This window comes from Rhinoderma darwinii, chromosome 2 (genome assembly GCF_050947455.1).
Source record: "Rhinoderma darwinii isolate aRhiDar2 chromosome 2, aRhiDar2.hap1, whole genome shotgun sequence".
In the NCBI taxonomy this organism is placed as follows: Eukaryota; Metazoa; Chordata; class Amphibia; order Anura; family Rhinodermatidae; genus Rhinoderma; species Rhinoderma darwinii.
Genome location: NC_134688.1, coordinates 94,307,682 through 94,329,463, shown reverse-complemented (window position 1 = coordinate 94,329,463; position 21,782 = coordinate 94,307,682). Strand labels below are relative to the sequence as shown.

At 45.2% G+C, this 21,782-nt stretch overlaps 1 long non-coding RNA gene across 1 annotated transcript in view; it reads right to left on the bottom strand.

Moving 5' to 3' along the window:
• LOC142742320 (uncharacterized) overlaps window positions 1–21,782 on the bottom strand; it is a 102,846-nt gene that overhangs the window by 54,148 nt on the left and 26,916 nt on the right. The window lies entirely within an intron of this gene.

Below are 21,782 nucleotides of genomic sequence, written 5' to 3'. Positions count from 1 at the left end.
CCAACAGAACACGGGTCACCGTTTATAGTTTGTATAGTGTACCTGTGGTAGCTCAGACAGTAGCAAGACAGGTTCGGCTGGGACTAGGCAGCAGGCAGGCTCCAGGCGTGGTGTAGCAGGATAGGCGTGGTACACAGCACAGCACGACTTCAGCTGAACACAGTACTTGACCAGGATAGCACAGGATACAGGTTACAGGTGGCAGGAACGGGAAACACTGGAAACTGGGAAACACTAGGAGACCATTTGCTCAGACAGACTAGGGTAGACAAAAAGGCTCAGGCATTGCAGGGAGGGGCACAGCCCTACTTATAGCCCAGGGTGCTCTGGGAGCAATCAGCTCAATCTCCCACCTGTGTGTGCTTTGACTCTTTAAGTCTGGACTGAGCTCACGAGCGCAACCTGGTGGTCACTTTGGAACAGGACGGCCGCATGTGCAGATATCTCTGGAGAGAAGGGCGTCAACTGGATGGAAGGAGTTCGTGGTCAGCGACCACGGACATTACACTCCAGAGTGGAACGGTATTTTTCAACCGACACCAACTCATCCACATTTTTTTGGCTAGTGTACCTGATGCAGCGCTGTATACTCACAGACAGGGCATGGATAAAACGGTCACAAACAACTCGTTCCACAATGTGGGCTGAAGTGAGCTCCTCAGGCTGCAACCATTTCCTAGTGAAGTGGAAGAGATCATACATTTGTGATCTGGCTGGTTTGTCAGGATCATATTCCCATGTGTAGACTCTCTGCGCTCGGACAGCTAGGGTAACCCCTAGCCTTGCTAGGATTTCAGCTTTGAGCTTAGTATACACCTTGGCATCCTGCACCCTCAGGTCAAAGTAAGATTTTTGGGGTTCCCCTGTTAGGAAGGGGCCAGCACCTCTGCCCACTGGTCCTCAGGAAGCCTCTCACTCTCCGCTATCCTTTCAAAGGTACCCAGATAAGCTTCTATGTCATCTTACATAGTTACATAGTTAGTACGGTTGAAAAAAGGCACATGTCCATCAAGTTCAACCAAGGGATGGGAAAAGGGAAGGTAAAAATTTCTGCAAATAGGAGCTAATATTTTTTTGTTCTAGGAAATTATCTAAGCCTTTTTTAAAGCCATCTACTGTCCCTGCTGTGACCAGCTCCTGCAGTAGACTATTCCATAGATTCACAGTTCTCACAGTAAGGAAGGCTTGTCGCCTCTGCAGGTTGAACCTTTTTTTCTCCAGACGGAGGGAGTGCCCCCTTGTTTTTTGAGGGGGTTTTACATGGAACAGGATTTCACCATATTTTTTTGTATGTGCCATTAATATAAATTAATCATGCCCCCACCTTAGTCGTCTTTTTTTCAAGGCTAAATAGGTTTAATTTTTTTAATCTTTCCTCATAACTTAGATTCTCCATGCCCCTTATTAGCTTCGTTGCTCTTCTTTGTATTTTTTCCAACTCCAGGGCATCCTTTCTATGAACTGGAGCCCAGAACTGAATGGAATATTCTAGATGAGGCCTTACTAATGCTTTGTAAAGTGGTAATATTACATCCCTGTCTCGCGAGTCCATGCCGTTTTTAATACATGACAATATCTTGCTGGCCTTTGAAGCAGATGATTGACATTGCATGCTGTTATTTAGTTTATGATTTACAGGTACACCCAGATCCTTCTCAACAAGTGAATCCCCCAGTGTAGCTCCCCCTAGGACATATGATGCATGCAGGTTGTTGGTACCCAGATGCATAACTTTACATTTATCTACATTAAACTTCATTTCCCAACTGGATGCCCAAACACTTCGTGAATTGCAAGCAGATTTAAACAAACGAACATCTTCCATAGACTGAACTATATTACATAGCTTAGGGTCATCTGCAAAAATAGAAATAGAGCTATTAATCCCATCCTCTATATCATTAATAAATAAGTTGAATTATAGTGTTCCCAGCACTGAACCCTGGGGTACACCACTTATAACCAGGGACCATTCTGAGTAGGAATCATTGACCACAACTCTCTGGATACGGTCCTTGAGCCAACTCTCAATCCAATTACAAACTATACTTTCTAAACCTATAGTCCTTATTTTACCCATTAGACGTCTATGAGGGACAGTGTCAAATGCCTTTGCAAAGTCCAAAAACATTATATCCACAGTGGCCCCTCTGTCTAGGCTTCTGCTCACCTCTTCATAAAAACATATCAGGTTAGTTTGACAACTTCTGTACTTAGTAAAACCGTGCTGGCTGTCACTTATAATACTATTTTTTGTCACATAATCCTGTATATAGTCCCTCAAACATTTCCCCCACGATGGATGTTAAGCTTACTGGTCTATAATTCCCTGGGGCAGACCTAGAGCCCTTTTTGAAAATAGGCACCACATTTGCCCTGCACCAGTCCCTTGGCACTACACCAGTCACTAGAGAATCTTTGAATATTATGAAGAGGGGGACTGAAATAACTGAACTAAGCTCTTTAAGAACTCTAGGGTGTAACCCATCTGGTCCCAGGGCCTTGTGCACATTTATTTTATTTAATTTAGCTTGGACCATATCTACATTCATCCAATTCAGTATATCAACCGATATATTAACAGCACTGGCACCGGCTATATCAGCTGCTCTTTCTTCTGTTGTATATACAGGGCTAAAGAACCAATTTAGTAACTCTGCCTTCTCTTGATCCCCTGTGATCAACTCCCCATTACCACTATCTAAGGGTCCTACATGTTCAGACCTTGGCTTTTTTGCATTTATATACTTGAAGAATTTTTGGGGATTTGTTTTACTATCCTTGGCCACCTGCCTTTCATTTAGTATTTTTGCTAATTTTATTACATTTTTACAGATTTTATTAAGCTTTAAAAAAGCTACAGATGTACCCTCAGATTTGTATTTTTCAAATGCCCTTTTTCAGGAGGTGTAAGCCATGTGGGGTTTAATTTTAGTCGTTACCTATAGGAATAAAGTTTGCACTATAATTACCCAAAGTAGATTTGAAAATCTCCCATTTATCATTTGTACTATTATTTGACATTAGTTCTTCCCAGTCTATATCCTGAATTGCAGCCCTCATCTTGGGGAAATTGGCCTTCTTAAAATTAAGTGTTTTTGTCCTCCCAGCCTGTGTTTGTTTTTTTACAGTATAGGTAAAATTTAACTATATTGTGATCACTGTTACCAAGGTTTTCACAAACATTGACATTCCCAACAAGCTCTGCATTACTAGAAATGACCAGATCCAACACAGCTTCACCTCTAGTCGGGTCTTCCACAAACTGGCCCATAACATTTTCCTGCAACAGGTTGAGGAAATGTCTCTCCTTTGCAGTTGAAGCCGAACCATGACGCCAATTAATATCCCGGTAATTAAAATCTCCCATTATCCCTACAGAACCAGCCTGTGCAGCCCGCTTTATATAGCTGACCTTCCATCTCCTCAGTTATATTGGGGGGGGGGGGGGGGGGTCTATAGACTATACCAAAATAAATTTTTTCAGTGTTTACCTCCCTTTCTAGTTCCACCCACAAGGTTTCAACCTCCTCAAAATCTTCACCCTCTAATGTCTCTTTCACACTCACCTTGATATCACTTCCCACATACAGACATACACCACCACCTTTCCTATTTGTCCTGTTTTTTCAGAAAAAGTGTAAAACCCTGTAGATTTACAGCCCAGTCGTGTGAAGAGTCTAGCCATGTACAGTGAAGGAAATAAGCATTTGATCCCTTGCTGATTTTGTAAGTTTGCCCACTGTCAAAGTCATGAACAGTCTAGAATTTTTAGGCTAGGTTAATTTTACCAGTGAGAGATAGATTATATTTAAAAAAAAAAAAACTGAAAATCACATTGTCAAAATTATATATATTTATTTGCATTGTGCACAGAGAAATAAGTATTTGATCCCCTACCAACCATTAAGAGTTCAGCCTCCTCCAGACCAGTTACACGCTCCAAATCAACTTGGTGCCTGCATTAAAGACAGCTGTCTTAAATGGTCACCTGTATAAAAGACTCCTGTCCACAGACTCAATTAATCAGTCTGACTCTAACCTCTACAACATGGGCAAAACCAAAGAGCTTTCTAAGGATGTCAGGGACAAGATCATAGACCTGCACAAGGCTGGAATGGGCTACAAAACCATAAGTAAGACGCTGGGTGAGAAGGAGACAACTGTTGGTGCAATAGTAAGAAAATGGAAGACATACAAAATGACTGTCAATCGACATCGATCTGGGGCACCATGCAAAATTTACCTCGTGGGGTATCCTTGATCCTGAGGAAGGTGAGAGCTCAGCCGAAAACTACACGGGGGGAACTTGTTAATGATCTCAAGGCAGCTGGGACCACAGTCACCAAGAAAACCATTGGTAACACATTACGCCGTAATGGATTAAAATCCTGCAGTGCCAGCAAGGTCCCCCTGCTCAAGAAGGCACATGTACAGGCCCGTCTGAAGTTTGCAAATGAACATCTGGATGATTCTGAGAGTGATTGGGAGAAGGTGCTGTGGTCAGATGAGACTAAAATTGAGCTCTTTGGCATTAACTCAACTCGCCGTGTTTAGAGGAAGAGGAATGCTGCCTATGACCCAAAGAACACCGTCCCCACTGTCAAGCATGGAGGTGGAAACATGTTTTGGGGGTGTTTCTCTGCTAAGGGCACAGGACTACTTCACTGCATCAATGGGAAAATGGATGGAGCCATGTACCGACAAATCCTGAGTGACAACCTCCTTCCCTCCACCAGGACATTAAAAATGGCTCGTGGCTGGGTCTTCCAGCACGACAATGACCCAAAACATACAGCCAAGGCAACAAAGGAGTGGCTCAAAAAGAAGCACATTAAGGTCATGGAGTGGACTAAACAGTCTCCAGACCTTAATCCCATCGAAAACTTATGGAGGGAGCTGAAGATCCGAGTTTCCAAGCGACAGCCTTGAAATCTTAATGATTTACAGATGATCTGCAAAGAGGAGTGGGACAAAATTCCATCTAACATGTGTGCAAACCTCATCATCAACTACAAAAAAACATCTGACTGCTGTGCTTGCCAACAAGGGTTTTGCCACCAAGTATTAAGTCTTGTTTGCCAAAGGGATCAAATACTTATTTCTCTGTGCACAATGCAAATAAATATATATAATTTTGACAATGTGACTTTTTTTTTTTTTATATAATCTATCTCTCACTGGTAAAATTAACCTATCCTAAAAATTCTAGCCTGTTCATGTCTTTGACAGTGGGCAAACTTACAAAATCAGCAAGGGATCAAATACTTATTTCCTTCACTGTATCAGCAACACCAACTATATCTATATTTTCTTCCAGTACCAAGGCCTCCAGCTCCCCCATTCCACTTGCTAGACTTCTGGCATTTGTGAACATACACTTTAACTTGCCTTTCTGTTTTTCACTTTCATTATCAGAAATGTGATTATTTTACATTATTTGGGCATTTTTATTTTCATTTTCATTGCTGTTTTGTAACAAAAGTATGTCCTTATCCTGTTGCCTAGTCCTCTCCCCACAGTCTGTTTCTCCCCCCACCAATATAGTCTGACCCCTCTCTAACCTGACTACCCCTTTATTTTCTACATTGACCACCCTCGGTCCTAGTTTAAATACTACGCCACCCCAGCTAGAATTCTCTCCCCCAGCACAGCAGACCCCCTTCCATTTAGGTGCAAATCATCTGCAGAATACAGTTTGTACCCCAATGAAAAGTCAGCCCAGTGCTCCAGGAACCCAAAGCCTTCTCCTCTACACCAAGACTTCAGCCATGCATTTAACTCCATGAGCTCCCGCTGTCTTTCCTGTGATGCGCATGGCACAGGCAGTATTCCTGAGAATACAACCTTGGAGGTCCTTCCCCTCAGCTTGTAGCCTAGTTCTTTAAAATTATTCTTAAGGCTCCTCCACCTACCATGTATTCAGTCGTTGGTACCTACATGGACCACGACAGCTGGATCATCACCAGCCCCTCCCAGTAATTTATCCACCCGTTCCACCACATGCCGAACCCTGGCACCAGGGAGACAGCAAACCATTAGGTTGAGGCGGTCTTGGCGACAAATTATTCTATCCGTCTTCCTGATTATAGAATCCCCTACAACTACCAATTGTCTTGCCTTACCTGCATTTCTATCCCGCCGACTACTAGCTGGGCTGTTCTCCCGGCTGTTAGGGAGATCAGTATCCACTAGGGCTGCTATTTCTGAGACCGACACCCTCGCATCCTCACCCAACTTGGCAATTTTGCTTGGAATTTCAGAAACCGGATTGGCCTTCCTTTTCTTTGACCCCTTTCTACTGCCCCCAACTACATTAACCCAGCTACTTGCCTGATCCTGCTGACCCATGTCTTCACCCTCCAGTTCTACCCCACTAACTGCTTGTGCAGTGAGCAGCATGCTCCGCTCAAGATTGTCTATCATCCTCAGTGTTGCATTTTACTACTCCAGATCTCGAATGCGAGCTTCCAGGCGAACAACATGCGCACATCTGCCACAGAGGTATTCACTCTGGAACTCCTACTCCAGTCGTGCATACATATGGCAAACTGTGCACTGGGATAATGGACCGCAAGATTGGAGGTTTTCTTCAGTTACAAAAAAACAGTGAACAATTGTTAAAGTAAAAGAAAAGAAGAGTACTTACAGGGGGTTTAACTCCTCTTTTTAACTCCGGTTTTGTAATTCCACTTGATATACAAATGCAAAACAGAGCAGGCTCTACGGAGTCCTGAGGACTAATTTATAACACCTGGGAGCGGTTAAACCCTCCCCCTAGTCAGCTGCACAGCAGGACAGAAGCGAAGAAGGAAAAAAGGGTTTTAAATTGTGTCAGTTTTGCAAACTTCTTTTAGCAAGCACTCAATTCATATATCAGAGAGCAATTGTGACCCTGGGCAGTCAGCAGGTAAAATATATAGTCAACAGAAGGAATGCCTGCAGGCAAACAGAACCCCCTTTCCTGACTACCCACAATATAATTAGAAAATAAACTAACAAATTTTATTAAGCTACGTGTAGCAAAAGACAGACCACATAAATGTCAGTTTAAAATTATCACTGTCAACGAGCCGAAGTAAAAATGAAAACAGCCAGCTAGGGAGCTCGGCAGAACATTCAGACGGCCAGGGTGAATACCGACTGGATCAAAGTCAGTTGCAAGGCAGAGGCCACACTTCAGTGAATCGGCATTAGATTCGGCTAGGACAGGAATTAAAAAACACTATCAAGCCCCCCCCCCCCCCCGACATGTTTCGCTAACTAGTAGCGTCCTCAGGGGTACATGGGGCTAATGGCGACACCATTAGCCCCATGTACCCCTGAGGACGCTACTAGTTAGCGAAACATGTCGGGGGGGCTTGATAGTGTTTTTTAATTCCTGTCCTAGCCGAATCTAATGCCGATTCACTGAAGTGTGGCCTCTGCCTTGCAACTGACTTTGATCCAGTCAGTATTCACCCTGGCCGTCTGAATGTTCTGCCGAGCTCCCTAGCTGGCTGTTTTCATTTTTACTTCGGCTCGTTGACAGTGATAATTTTAAACTGACATTTATGTGGTCTGTCTTTTGCTACACGTAGCTTAATAAAATTTGTTAGTTTATTTTCTAATTATATTGTGGGTAGTCAGGAAAGGGGGTTCTGTTTGCCTGCAGGCATTCCTTCTGTTGACAATTCATATATCACACACAATATCCCACACTTTATGTCACACAAGAACGCAGCGAGTCAATCCGGTTTTGTAACTCCACTTGATATACAAACCACTTGTTTAGCAAGTCAAAATCATCTTTCTCAAGGCGTTCTGCACCAACTGCCAGGGGTGCAGGCTGTGGTCCTGGAGACACTTCAGGTTTCTCTGACAAGGCTTGTAACTTCTGCTGCAGAGATTGGTTCACCTGCTGCTGTTCTTTTACAGAGGCTTGGTGAGCTTTAACCCCTTCCCGCTATTGGGCATGACTGTACGTCCAGATTCAAAGTGCTTTCCCGCACAAGGGCATACAGTCATGCCCTGTAGATAAAGCGGGCACAGGAGCTGTGCGCACTACATCTTCAGCGGCTGTCAGCTGTAATACCCAGCTGACATCACGCTGCAATGGTGGCGATGGCAGTTAACGCCGATCGCAGCCATTTAACCCCTTCAATGTGGCTGTCAATGGAGTCCGCCGCATTGAAGTGGTTGACAGCGGGAGAGGGCTCCCTCTGTACCACCCCGCGATGGGTCGTGGGTGGCGATGGTTGCTATGGCAACCAGGAAGCCGTTGCTTGGCTTCCTGGTTGTCCAGGTACGGAAGCCTATTAGGTCCTGCCCGAGGCAGGAACTAATACGCTAACTGTCAGATGAAGAATGACAGTTACAATACTCTGCACTACATAAGTAGTGGAGTGTATCGTACCGGAGATCAGAAGACCAGATCTTCAAGTCCCTAAGTAAGTGTAAAAAAAAAAAAAAAAGTGAAATATATAAAAAAAAATATGTTAAAGAAAAAAATAAATAAATAAAAGTTTTAGGCCTCATGCACACGACCGTAAAAACACCCGTTATTGCGGGTCGTTATTACGACCCGCAATAACGGGCTCATAGGCTTCTGTTAGCCACGGGTACCTTCCCGTTTGCTCACGGGAAGGTACCCGTGCCGTTAAAAAAGATAGAACATGCCCTATTTCATGCCGTAATAACGGCACGGGCATCCCATAGAAGGCTATGGGGCTCCCGTAATCATGGGTGGCTCCGTGTGTTCACCCGTGATTACGGGAGCGTTGCGAGGTGAGGCGAGGTCAGGGGACTACCCGGTCTGCAGGCCACAGCCCAGTGGCGTAACTACCGCCGGGACTACAATGAAAACTATGGCAGAGCGGGGAGGTATCTCCCCGCTCTGCCATAAACAAAAGACATGTATCCCCTATCCTGTAAAAAATAAAAATAAAAGACGTTCATACTTACCGACAACTTCCTGCTTCTCCAGTCCGGTCTCCCGCCCGTTGCCTTGGTGACGCGTCCCTCTCGACATCCGGGCCGACGTCCTGGATGACGTTTCAGGCCATGTGACCGCTGCAGCCAATCACAGGTCAATCACAGGCTGCAGCGGTCACATGGACTTCCGCGTCATCCAGGGATGTCGGGCTGGATGTGAAGAGAGGGACGCGTCACCAAGACAACGGCCGGGTAAGTATGAATTTCTTTAACTTTTATTACAGAAAAGGCTGTCCCTTCTCTCTATCCTGCACTGATAGAGAGAAGGGGCTGCCGATTAGTGCAGTGCTATTTTGCTGCCAAAAACGTGCTCGTAAATACGGGTGGAATACGTGTGACACCGGACCCATATTTACGAGCACGGGTTCGTAAATACTGGTGCAAAACGGGTGGAATACGTGTGACACCGGACCCGTATTTACGCCAGTATTTACGGGTGTGAAAAAATACGGTCGTGTGCATGAGGCCTCAACTAATAAAAACAACAATTGCCCTGTTTCCCTGATCAACTCCATTATAATTAGAAAAAAATGAAAACATGAAAAAAACCACTATACACAATAGGTATCGCCGCGTTCGGAACGGCCTGATCTATAAAAATATCGCATTATTTTTACCTCACGGTGAATAGCGTAAAAAAAAAGTTATAATAAACAATGACAAAATTTTATTTTTTGGTCATCTTGTCTAAAAAAGATTTTTAATAAAAAGTGATCAAAAAGCTGCAAGTGACACAAAATGGTACCAATGGAAACTACAGTTCGTCACGCAAAAAACTAAAAAAAAATTAAAAAAAGTTATGGCTGTCAGAAAATGGCGACACTAAAACAAGATTTTTTTTTTAGAAAAGAGTATTTTTATTGTGGGAACGTAAAAAAAAACTATATAAATTTGATATCACTGTAATCGTATCGACCCGCAGAATAAAGTTAACATGTTGTTTATACTGCACGGTGAACACTGTAAAAAAAATATATATATATATTTTTTTTAAAACACGTGCTAGCATTGCTGTTTTTTGGTTTCCTCATCTCCCAAAAATGTGAATAAATTGTGATTTAAAAAAAAATAATTAAAAAATAATAAATCGCATGTACCCCAAAATGGAACCAATAAAAATTACAGCTCGTTCCACAAAAAACAAGGCCTCATACAGCTCCGTCAATGGAAAAATAACACGTTACGACTCTCTCTCTCTCAAAACGCAATGATGCAAAATGATGCTAAATGACGACCCAGACTAATTTTTTTAGGTCCTGTAGAATTTCACTAAGTACCCCACATAGTAATTTGCCAGACCCCACAGGTGGACCCTGTAGATGCAGCGGAGATGAGGAAACTTTAGGGCCTTGTGCTGCTTATAGGGCTAGTGAAGAAGTCAAAGATTAGTCAATACTGGAGCGCAGATATTTTGTAGAATACCCAATAAACCCGGCCTGTGCATAAAGGATTGGTTCAAAGCGTACCACACCAATCCATGGATTATTCATTCAACCCATTATTACATCATCCTATTATGCCCTGATGCACTCCGCCCAGTTTACATATACCCTGATGTACTCCTCACAGCTTACATATACCCTGATGTACTCCGCCCAGCTTACATATACCCTGATGTACTCCGCCCAGCTTACATATACCCTGATGTACTCCTCACATATTACATATACCCTGATGTACTCCGCCCAGCTCACATATACCCTCATGTACTCCGCCCAGTTTACATATACCCCCACATTATAAGCTGAAATACCAATAAAACACCAAGCAAAATCTGCGCTTCAAAAGCCAAATGGTGGTCCAACTGAGCCTGGCAGTGTGCCCAAACGGCAATTTATGACCACATATGGGGTATTACTGTGTTCTGGAGAACCCGCTTAACAATTTATGGGGTGTGTGTCTACGGTGCTACAAGCTGGGCACAACACATTGGGCACTGAAATGGAAGATCTGTGGAAAACTGCAATTTTCAATCTGCAACATCTATTGTGTACTAATTTTTTGCAAAACACTTGTGGGGTCATAATGCTCACTACACCCCTAGATAAATTCTTTGAGGGATCTAGTTTCCAAAATGGGGTAATTTTTCGGGGTACCACTGTACTGGTACTACAGCTCAATGCAACATGGTGTCAAAAAATGAATCTTGTAAAATCTCTACTCCAAACACTAAATGGCGCTCCTTCCCTTTAGAGCTTTGCTGTGTGTCCAAATACCAGTTTATAACTACGTGTGGGGTATTGCCTTACTCGAGAGAATGCTTTACGAACATTGAGGTGCTTTTCTCCTATCGTCCTTGTGAAAATGCAAAATTTTGGACTAGAACTACATCTTTTCGCAAAAAAAAAATTTTTTTTTTTTTTTTTCACATCCCAATTCCAATAAATTCAGCAAAAACCTGTGTGGTCAAAATGCTCACTACACCCCTAGATTAATTCCTCAAGGGGTGTAGTTTACCAAATTGAGTCACATTTCAGGGGTTCTTACTGTACTGGTACCTCAGGGGCTTTGTAAATGCAACATGGCGACCAGGAATCAATCCTGCAAAATCTGCGCTCCAACTGCCAAATGGCGCTCCTCCCTCCCGTGTATCCAAACAGCAGTGTATTACCACATATGGGGTATTTCCCTACTCTGAAGAAGTTGCTTTACAAATGTTATGGTGCTTTTTCTCCTTTATGTGTTGAGAAAATGAAAAATTTTGAACTAATGCTACGTCTTATTTGAAAATAATGTAATTTTTCATTTTTACTGCCCATGATAAAATCTATGAGACACCTGTGGGGTCAAAATGCTCACTACACCTGTAATGACGGGGGGTAGGGAAACGGACAAGTGAGCCCTAGTCTACCCGCCACTCTGTCCCTGCCTACTTGCAACGACCCGCCCTAGGCGACGGGGTACAGCTGGGCGGCGGTCCCTGCGCTCAGTAAGTGCACGACAAACACGACAAACATACAAGGGAATACAAGCAAGGGAAAGGGGCAGTTGCCCACGGCAACACCGTGAGCAACCAGAGTGGTGAACGAGCCGAGTCAAGCCAGGAGAGTGCGAGGTACCAAACGAAGGGCAGAAGAGTAGTCAGTAAGCCAGGGTCTGTATGGAGCAGGATCAAAATAGAAGGAGCTGTAGCTGGGCCAGGAAACCACACGAAAAGAATCACAAGCACCGAGGGACAGGAAGGGCAGGCTTAAATAGACCGAGGGCGGGAGCTAGCTGAGTCTGGCCAGGTTGCGATAGGCTCTCCCACTCCTAAGCCTGCCAGCCTGAGTGGTGGAAGCTGGAGTCAGTCTCAGGGATGTAGATTCAGGTGCTGACTGATTAATTATGGGAGTTAACCCCGAAGCTGTGCCTGGCAGATCCTTTACAGTACCCCCCCCCCTTTTATGAGGGGCCACCGGACCCTTTCTAAGTGGACCTGGCTTACTGGGGAAACGCAGGTGGAACCTCCTGACCAATACCCCAGCGTGAACATCCCGGGCGGGTACCCAAGTCCTCTCCTCGGGCCCGTATCCTCTCCAATGGACCAGGTACTGGAGGGAGCCTTGGACCATCTTGCTGTCCACAATCTTGGCCACCTCGAATTCCACCCCCTCAGGGGTGAGGACGGGAACAGGAGGTCTCCTCGAGGGAGCCAAGGACGGGGAGCAGCGTTTAAGGAGGGAGGCATGAAACACGTCGTGTATACGAAAAGACGGGGGTAACTCCAGCCGGAAGGAGACAGGATTGAGGACCTCAATGACCTTATACGGCCCAATAAACCGGGGAGCAAACTTCTTGGACGGAACCTTGAGACGCAAGTTCCTAGACGACAACCACACCAGATCCCCGACCATAAACAGGGGGTTAGCAGAACGTTTTCTATCAGCCTGAGTTTTTTGTACGCTCTGGGACGCCTCTAGGTTCTTCTGAACCTGGGCCCAGACTATGCACAGTTCCCGATGAACGACCTCTACCTCGGGATTGTTGGAACTACCAGGTGAAACGGAGGAGAACCGTGGATTAAACCCAAAATTACAGAAAAAGGGGGAGACCCCTGACGAGTTACTAACCCGGTTATTAAGGGAAAATTTGGCGAGGGGAATGAATAAGACCCAATCATATTGACAGTCAGAGACAAAACACCTTAAATATTGTTCTAGAGATTGATTAGTCCTCTCAGTTTGGCCATTGGTTTCAGGATGGAAGGCAGAGGAGAAGGACAGATCAATCTCCAACTTCATACAGAAGGCTCTCCAAAACAATGAAACAAATTGTACCCCTCTGTCCGAAACAATATTGACAGAGGACCCCATGGAGACGCAGGATGTGTTTGACAAACAAGGTAGCCAACGTCTTAGCGTTGGGTAGTTTCTTGAGGGGCACAAAGTGGCACATCTTACTGAAGCGGTCTACTACCACCCACACCACTGACTTGCCTTGGGATGGAGGCAAATCGGTGATAAAATCCATGGAGATATGTGTCCAAGGTCTCTGGGGAATGGGCAACGAACGCAGTAAGCCCGCTGGTCGGGACCTGGGAGTCTTGGACCTAGCACAAACCTCACAAGCGGCGACGTAGGCCTTAACGTCTTTAGGCAACCCAGGCCACCAATAGTTTCTAGTAATGAGGTGTTTGGTACCCAGGATGCCTGGATGACCAGATAGTGCGGAGTCATGATTTTCCCTAAGTACCCTTAGCCGGAATTGCAGGGGAACAAACAGCTTGTTCTCAGGAAGGTTCCCGGGAGCTGAACCTTGATCAGCAGCAATTTCAGAGACTAAATCAGAATCGATCGAGGAAATGATTATACCTGGAGGCAAAATACAAGCAGGATCTTCCTCCGAAGGAGGGCTGGCCATGAAGCTACGCGACAGTGCATCAGCCTTAATATTTTTAGACCCAGCCCTATAGGTAACCCAAAAATTGAATCTGGTAAAAAATAACGAACATCGAGCTTGTCTCGGGTCTAGCCTCCGGGCAGATTCTAGGAAAACCAGATTCTTGTGATCGGTAAGGACCGTTACCTGGTGCCTAGCCCCCTCCAGGAAGTGGCGCCACTCTTCAAATGCCCATTTAATGGCTAAGAGTTCGCGGTTGCCAATATCATAGTTACTCTCAGTTGGCGAAAACTTCCTGGAGAAGTAGGCACAGGGGCGGAGATGGGTGAGGGACCTGGTACCCTGGGACAAGACAGCCCCCACTCCCACCTCAGATGCGTCAACTTCCACGATAAATGGCTCCATTTGGTTGGGCTGAACCAGCACCGGGGCCGAGATAAAGCACTTCTTAAGGACCTCAAAAGCCTGGACAGCCTCAGGAGGCCAGTGGAGGAGATCAGCTCCTTTGCGAGTGAGGTCCGTAAGAGGTTTAGCGATGACCGAGAAGTTAGCAATAAATCTCCTGTAATAATTAGCGAACCCCAAAAAACACTGTAACGCCTTCAGGGAGGCAGGTTGGACCCATTCCGCCACAGCCTGAACCTTGGCGGGGTCCATGCGGAATTCATGAGGAGTGAGGATTTGACCCAAAAATGGTATTTCCTGTACCCCAAACACACATTTTTCGGTTTTGGCAAACCGTTTGTTTTCCCGAAGGACCTGGAGCACCTTCCTGACATGCTCAATGTGGGAGGACCAGTCCTTGGAAAACACCAGTATGTCATAAAGGTACACTACAAGAAATATCCCCAGGTAATTTCTCAAAATCTCATTTATGAAATTATGGAAGACCGCAGGGGCATTACACAACCCAAAGGGCATGACGAGGTATTCGAAATGACCTTCGGGCGTGTTAAACGCAGTCTTCCACTCATCCCCCTCTTTGATGCGGATAAGGTTATATGCCCCCCGTAGATCCAACTTAGAGAACCATTGGGCCCCCTGAACCTGATTGAAGAGATCAGGAATCAAAGGAAGGGGATACTGGTTCCTTACCGTGACCTTATTCAGGCTACGGTAGTCAATGCATGGCCTAAGACCACCATCCTTCTTCCCTACGAAGAAGAAGCCAGCACCTACCGGAGAAGTAGAGGGACGAATGTAACCCTTGGCCAGGCATTCCTGGATATACTCTCTCATGGCTTCACGTTCGGGACAAGAAAGATTAAATATCCTACCCTTAGGAAGCTTAGCTCCTGGTACCAATTCGATAGCGCAATCGTATTCTCTATGAGGAGGTAACACTTCGGAGGCCTCCTTAGAGAAAACATCAGCGAAGTCCTGAACAAACTCGGGTAGCATGTTCGCCTCCTCAGGGGGAGAAATAGAATTAACAGAAAAACATGATGTAAAACATTCATTACCCCATTTGGTTAGCTCCCCAGTATTCCAGTCAAACGTGGGATTATGCAACTGCAACCAGGGAAGGCCTAGAACCAAATCGTACGATAATCCCTGCATCAACAGTACAGAGCACTGCTCCAAATGCATGGAGCCAACAAGGAGTTCAAACACAGGGGTATGCTGTGTAAAATAACCATTAGCAAGAGGAGTGGAGTCGATACCCACTACTGGGACAAGTTTAGGCAAATCAATCAGAGGCATAGCAAGAGACATAGCAAATTCCACAGACATGATATTAGTAGAGGACCCTGAATCCACGAAGGCACTGCCGGTAGCAGACCTACCACCAAAAGAGACCTGAAAGGGAAGCAAGATCTTAGTACGTTTCCTATTTACGGGAAATACCTGTGCGCCCAAGTGACCTCCCCGATGATCACTTAGGCGCGGAAGTTCTCTGGCTGCATTCTTACGCTTAGGACAGTTGTTCACTTGATGCTTGTCATCCCCACAGTAGAAGCAGAGACCATTCTTCCTGCGGAATTCTCTACGTTGTTGGGGGGACACGGAGGCCCCGAGTTGCATAGGTATCTCTGAGTCTTTTGGGGAGGAACGAAGCAACGGAACTTCGGGAGGCATCATGGGGGAGTCGGAGGAGAAAACACATAAACGTTCACGTTGTCGTTCCCTGAGACGTCGGTCAAGTCGTACCGCTAAAGCCATAACCTGGTCTAGGGAGTCAGAAGAGCGATAGCTAACTAGCAGGTCTTTCAGGGCATTCGACAGACCCAACCTAAACTGGCACCTTAAGGCAGGGTCATTCCACCGAGAAGCTACGCACCACTTCCTAAAGTCAGAACAATACTCCTCAACAGGTCTCTTACCCTGACGTAAGGTCACCAGCTGACTCTCGGCAAAGGCAGTCCTGTCAGTCTCGTCATAAATAAGTCAGAGAGAAGAAAATAAACAATCAACGGAGGAAAGTTCAGGGGCGTCAGGAGCCAAGGAGAAGGCCCACTCTTGGGGCCCTTCCTGGAGCCGGGACATAATTATACCCACCCGCTGGCTCTCAGAACCTGAGGAATGAGGCTTTAAACGAAAGTAAAGCCTACAACTCTCCCGAAAGGAGAGAAAAGCCCTCCGGTCCCCTGAGAACCGGTCGGGCAACTTGAGGTGGGGTTCAAGAGGTGAGGTGAGGGGAACTACCAAGGTAGCATCAGGCTGGTTGACCCTCTGAGCCAGGGCCTGGACCTGTAGGGAGAGACCCTGCATTTGCTGAGCCAGGGTCTCACGGGGGTCCATAGTGGTGTCAGGGACCAGGGTAGACTAGGTATGGGCTTGTGATTATGTAATGACGGGGGGTAGGGAAACGGACAAGTGAGCCCTAGTCTACCCGCCACTCTGTCCCTTCCTACTTGCAACGACCAGCCTTAGGCGATGGGGTACAACTGGGCGGCGGTCCCTGCGCTCAGGAAGTGCACGACAAACATACAAGGGAATACAAGCAAGGGAAAGGGGCAGTTGCCCACGGCAACACCGTGAGCAACCAGAGTGGTGAACGAGCCGAGTCAAGCCAGGAGAGTGCGAGGTACCAAACGAAGAGCAGAAGAGTAGTCAGTAAGCCAGGGTCTGTATGGAGCAGGATCAAAATAGAAGGAGCTGTAGCTGGGCCAGGAAACCACACGAAAAGAATCACAAGCACCGAGGGACAGGAAGGGCAGGCTTAAATAGACCGAGGGCGGGAGCTAGCTGAGTCTGGCCAGGTTGCGATAGGCTCTCCCACTCCTAAGCCTGCCAGCCTGAGTGGTGGAAGCTGGAGTCAGTCTCAGGGATGTAGATTCAGGTGCTGACTGATTAATTATGGGAGTTAACCCCGAAGCTGTGCCTGGCAGATCCTTTACAACACCCCTAGATGAATTCCTCTATGGGTGTAGTTTGCCAAATGGAATCACTTTTGGGGAGTTTCCACTGTACTGGTACCTAAGGGGCTTTGCAAAAGTGACTGCTCTCCAAAAGCCAAATGGCGCTCCTTCCCTTCTGAGCCCTGATGTGTATTCATACAGTAGTTTATTACCACATATGGGGTATTTCCGTACTCTGGAGAAGTTGCTTTACAAATGTTATGGTGCTTTTTCTCCTTTATTTGATGAGAAAATGAAACATTTTGACCTAAATCTACGTCTTAGTGGAAAAAAAAAATGTTTTTTCATTTTTACTGCCCAATTCGAATGAAATCTATGAAACACCTGGGGGCGGGGTCAAATGCTCAGTACACCCCTAGTTGAATTCCTCTAGGGGTGTAGTTTCCCAAATGGAGTCACTTTTGGCGGGTTTCCACTATGCTGGTACCTTAGGAGCTTTACAAATGAGACATGGTGCAGAGAAACCAATCCAGCAAAATCTGTACTCCAAAAGCTAAATGGCATGCCTTCCCTTCTGAGTCCTGCCGCTTGCCCAAACAGCAGTTTATGACCACATGTTGGGTATTTCCGTACTCTGGAGAAGTTGCTTTACAAATGTTGGGGTGCTTTTCCTCATTTATTTGTTGAAAAAAATTAAAAATTCTGGAGGTAAAGCTACATCTTATTGGAAAATAATGTAATTTTTCATTTTCACTGCCCAGTTCTAATGAAATCTATGAAATACCTGTGTGGTCAAAATGCTCACTACATCCTTAGATTAATTCTTCAATGGGTGTAGTTTCCCAAATGGAGCACATTTGTGGGGTTTCCTTTGATTTTGCATGGTGCCTGAAATATAATTTAAGAAAAGGAAGGCCCAAAAATCCACTAGGTGCTCCTTTTCTTCTGGGGCTTTTGTTTCAGTCCAGTAGCACACTAGGGCCAGATGTGGGATATTTCTAAAAACTGCAGAATCAGGGCAATAACTATTCGGTTGTGTTTCTCTGGTAAAAAACCTTCAGTATTACAGGAAAAATTGATTAAAATGGAATTTCTGCAAAAAAAAAAAAAATGAAATTTGAAAATTTCCCTTCCACTTTGCTTTAATTCCTGTGAAACTCAAAGGGTTAAGAAACTTTCTAAATGCTGTTTTGAATACTTTAATGGGTGCAGTTTTTAAAATGGGGTGATTTGTGGGGGTTCCTAATATATAAGGCCCTCAAAGCCACTTCAGATCTGAACTGTTCCCTAAAAAAAATAGGATTTTGACATTTTCTTGAGAATTTAAGAAATTGCTGCTAAACTTATAAGCCTTGTAACGTCCTAGAAAATAAAAGGATGTTCAAAAAATGATGCAAACATAAAGTAGACATATGGGAAATGTTAACTAGTCACTATTTTGGGTTGTGTAACTATCTGTCTTACAAGCAGATACATTTGAATTTAGAAAAATTCTAATTTTCGCAAATTTGCTCTAAATTTTGGTGTTTTTCAACAAAAGAGATTTAATTTAGCGACCAAATTTTTTCACTAACATAAAGTACAATATGTCACGAGAAAACAATCTCAGAATCGCTTGGAGAGGTAAAAGGTGGAGCCATTAGCGCTGAATGGCCGAGCATGTTCCGACCATTCAGTGCCTTACAATGACGCTGATTGGTGGGGCAAAATGACTTGCCCCGCCAATCAGCGCATTTCAACGAGGCTAGCGGCGCGATGACGTCATCGCACCGCTTCCATGCTTGAAAGGCGCTGATTGTTGGGACAAGTCATTCTGCCCCGCCAATCAGGGTCATTGAACGACGAGTAGTTCAGCTCCAGTAGACGTGCTCAGAAGAGAGCAGGTCTGCATTGCCATCGGATGGCGCGGCAACGGGATCATGTGAGTATGTAACGTTTTTTATTTTTTTTCTAATAAAACTTTGAGTGGCATTATCTATAGTGGGGGCTCTATCTACAGGAGGGTTGTCTCTATGTGGGCCACTATATAGGGGGGTCTATATGTGGGTCACTATCTACAGGGGGAGTCTATATGTGGAGATGTGGGCCACTATCTACAGGGGGGGTCTATATGTAGGGCTGTGGGCCACTATATACAGGGGGGTCTATATATAGGGATGTGGGCCACTATCTACAGGGGGGTCTATATGTGGGAATGTGGGCAGTATCTACAGGTGGTCTATATGTGGGGCACTATATACAGGGGGAGCTATATGTGAGAAACTATACAGAGGTGGGCTATATGTAGAGCACTATCTATAGGGGTGCTATTTTAGGACACTTTCTATAGGGGTGGACTATATGTGGGACAGTATATACAGGGGTGGGTTACCTGTGTGGCAATAGCTACAGGGTGGTTATATGTAGGGTACTGTCTAGAGGGGTGGGCTATATGTGGGACACTATATACAGGGGAAGCTATATGTGAGACACTATCTACAGAGGTGGGCTATACGTGGAGCACTATCTATAAGGGAAGCTATATGTAGGGCAGCACGGTGGCTCAGTGGAGTCCATATGTGGGCATTATCTACAGAGGGTTGTATGTGGGACACTATCTACAGGGGCTTCTATGTAGGGCACTATCTACAGAGGCTCTATGGGGGTCAATATCTACAGGGGGCTATGGGGGCACTATCTACAGGGGGCACAGTGTGTGTGTGTGTGTGTGTGTGTGTGTGTGTGTGTGTGTGTGTGTGTGTGTGTGTGTGTGTGTGTGTGTGTGTGGTACTATTATAATCAGGGACACAATGTTTGGTACTATTATAATCAGGGACACAGAACATGGTGTTTTATTATATTTAGAGGTGTAGGGCATTTTAACTTTGTTTTATAGGTGCAGACATTTTTTAAAAGTGAGAAGCTGAAGACATTTGAGCGGAAAACTGCAGAAATGGGTCGTGGCCAGGAGAAATCCATAATAGAGGTCTGGACCGGAGTGAGAAGAAAAGAACTAGAATCTGAGACGTCACCGGTGAGTCACTTAATGTAAATGTTTATTCTGCCTCTAATAAGCACTGTAGTCACTGTATGATCTGCAGCGAGATGATGGTGGTATGATTTTTTTCTGTGAAAGAGCAACTCCCAGCATATCCTCACCATCGTTCAGGCCATGATGGGAGCTGTAGTTTTACGCCGTACAAACCTTTACGGCAGGGGTTGCACTAAATTGAGCTGTATTTGTTCTGGTGCTGTATATATGTACTGAGCTTGGTTCTGATGCTGTATGTAAGTACTGAGCTTTGTTCTGGTGCTGTATATACGTATGAGATTGGTTTTGGTGCTGTATATATGTAATGAGTTTAGTTCTGGGGATGTATATATGTACTGAGCTTGGTTCTGGGGATGTATTTATGTACTGAGCTTTGTTCTGGTATTGTATATATGCACTGAGCTTGGTTCTATTGCTATATTTATGTACTGAGGTTTGTTCTGGTGCTGTATTTATGTACTGAGGTTTGTTCTGGTGCTGTATTTATGTACTGAGGTTGGTTCTTGTGCTGTATATATGTCAGAGCTTGGTTCTAGTGCTGTATTTATGTACTGAGCTTGGTTCTAGTGCTGTATATATGTCAGAGCTTGGTTCTAGTGCTGTATTTATGTACTGAGCTTGGTTGTGGTACTGTATATATGTATGAGCTTGGTTCTGGATCTGTAATTATATGGATATATTTATAATAACAAAATTGCAGGGCAGGTGGAATTGTTCTCAATTCATTGTATATTTAATGGAAATCTGTCTGGTAGTTTAACCCCTTGAACTGCCAACATGCGGTAATACATGACCTGACAATATTCCCCTGTATGTTTTTTTCAGATGCAGCAAAATCTTTCAAACGGCGCGCACTATATGCTAATTACTCATTAAAGGGTCATGGGGCGGTGCCGCTATTCTGAAGAGTCACATAGTCCTGCCTCCAAACCCAGCTTTCCATGTTTGAGTGACATCTCCCTGGCTGATACAACTTTCTCGGATGCGCCATTGCCTTGTGGCACTATACACAAGGGGGGACTGTGTGGCACTATACACAAGGGGGAGCTGTGTGGCACTATACACATGGGGAACTGTATGGCAGTATTTACAAGGGGGAGGGCTGTGGCTCTATCTACAGGGGGGTGAGTGTGGTGCAATCTACAGGGGTCTGTGTGTGGCACTATCTACAAAAGGGGGGGGTGCTACACTATCTACTAAGGGGGGCTGTGTGGCACTATCTACTAAGGGGGGCTGTGTGGCACTATATACAAGGGAGGGGGGCTGTGTGGCACTATATACAGTGGGAGCTGAATAACGCTATATACAGTGGGGGCTTTATGGCGATATCTACAGGGGGGCTGTATGGCACTATCTACAAGGGGGAGGTGGGGGCGCTATCTACAAATGAGGTGTGGCACTGTCTATAGGCGGGGCTATATAGCACTGTCTACAGGGAGGTTGTATGGCACATTCTACAGGGGGCACTATTTATAAGGGGGCCTGCTTGTGGCACCCGGGGGGCCCCAGTCAAGAGCTTGCTATGGGGCCCAGTCTTTCCTAGTTACACCCCTGAAACGCCCTATGCATTTCTTTGGGTTCTCTTATGGTATGTTTACACAGGGCTTAACTGCCATGAAAAGTCGATTAATTTTCTAGGTCTTTTTACATGTAAA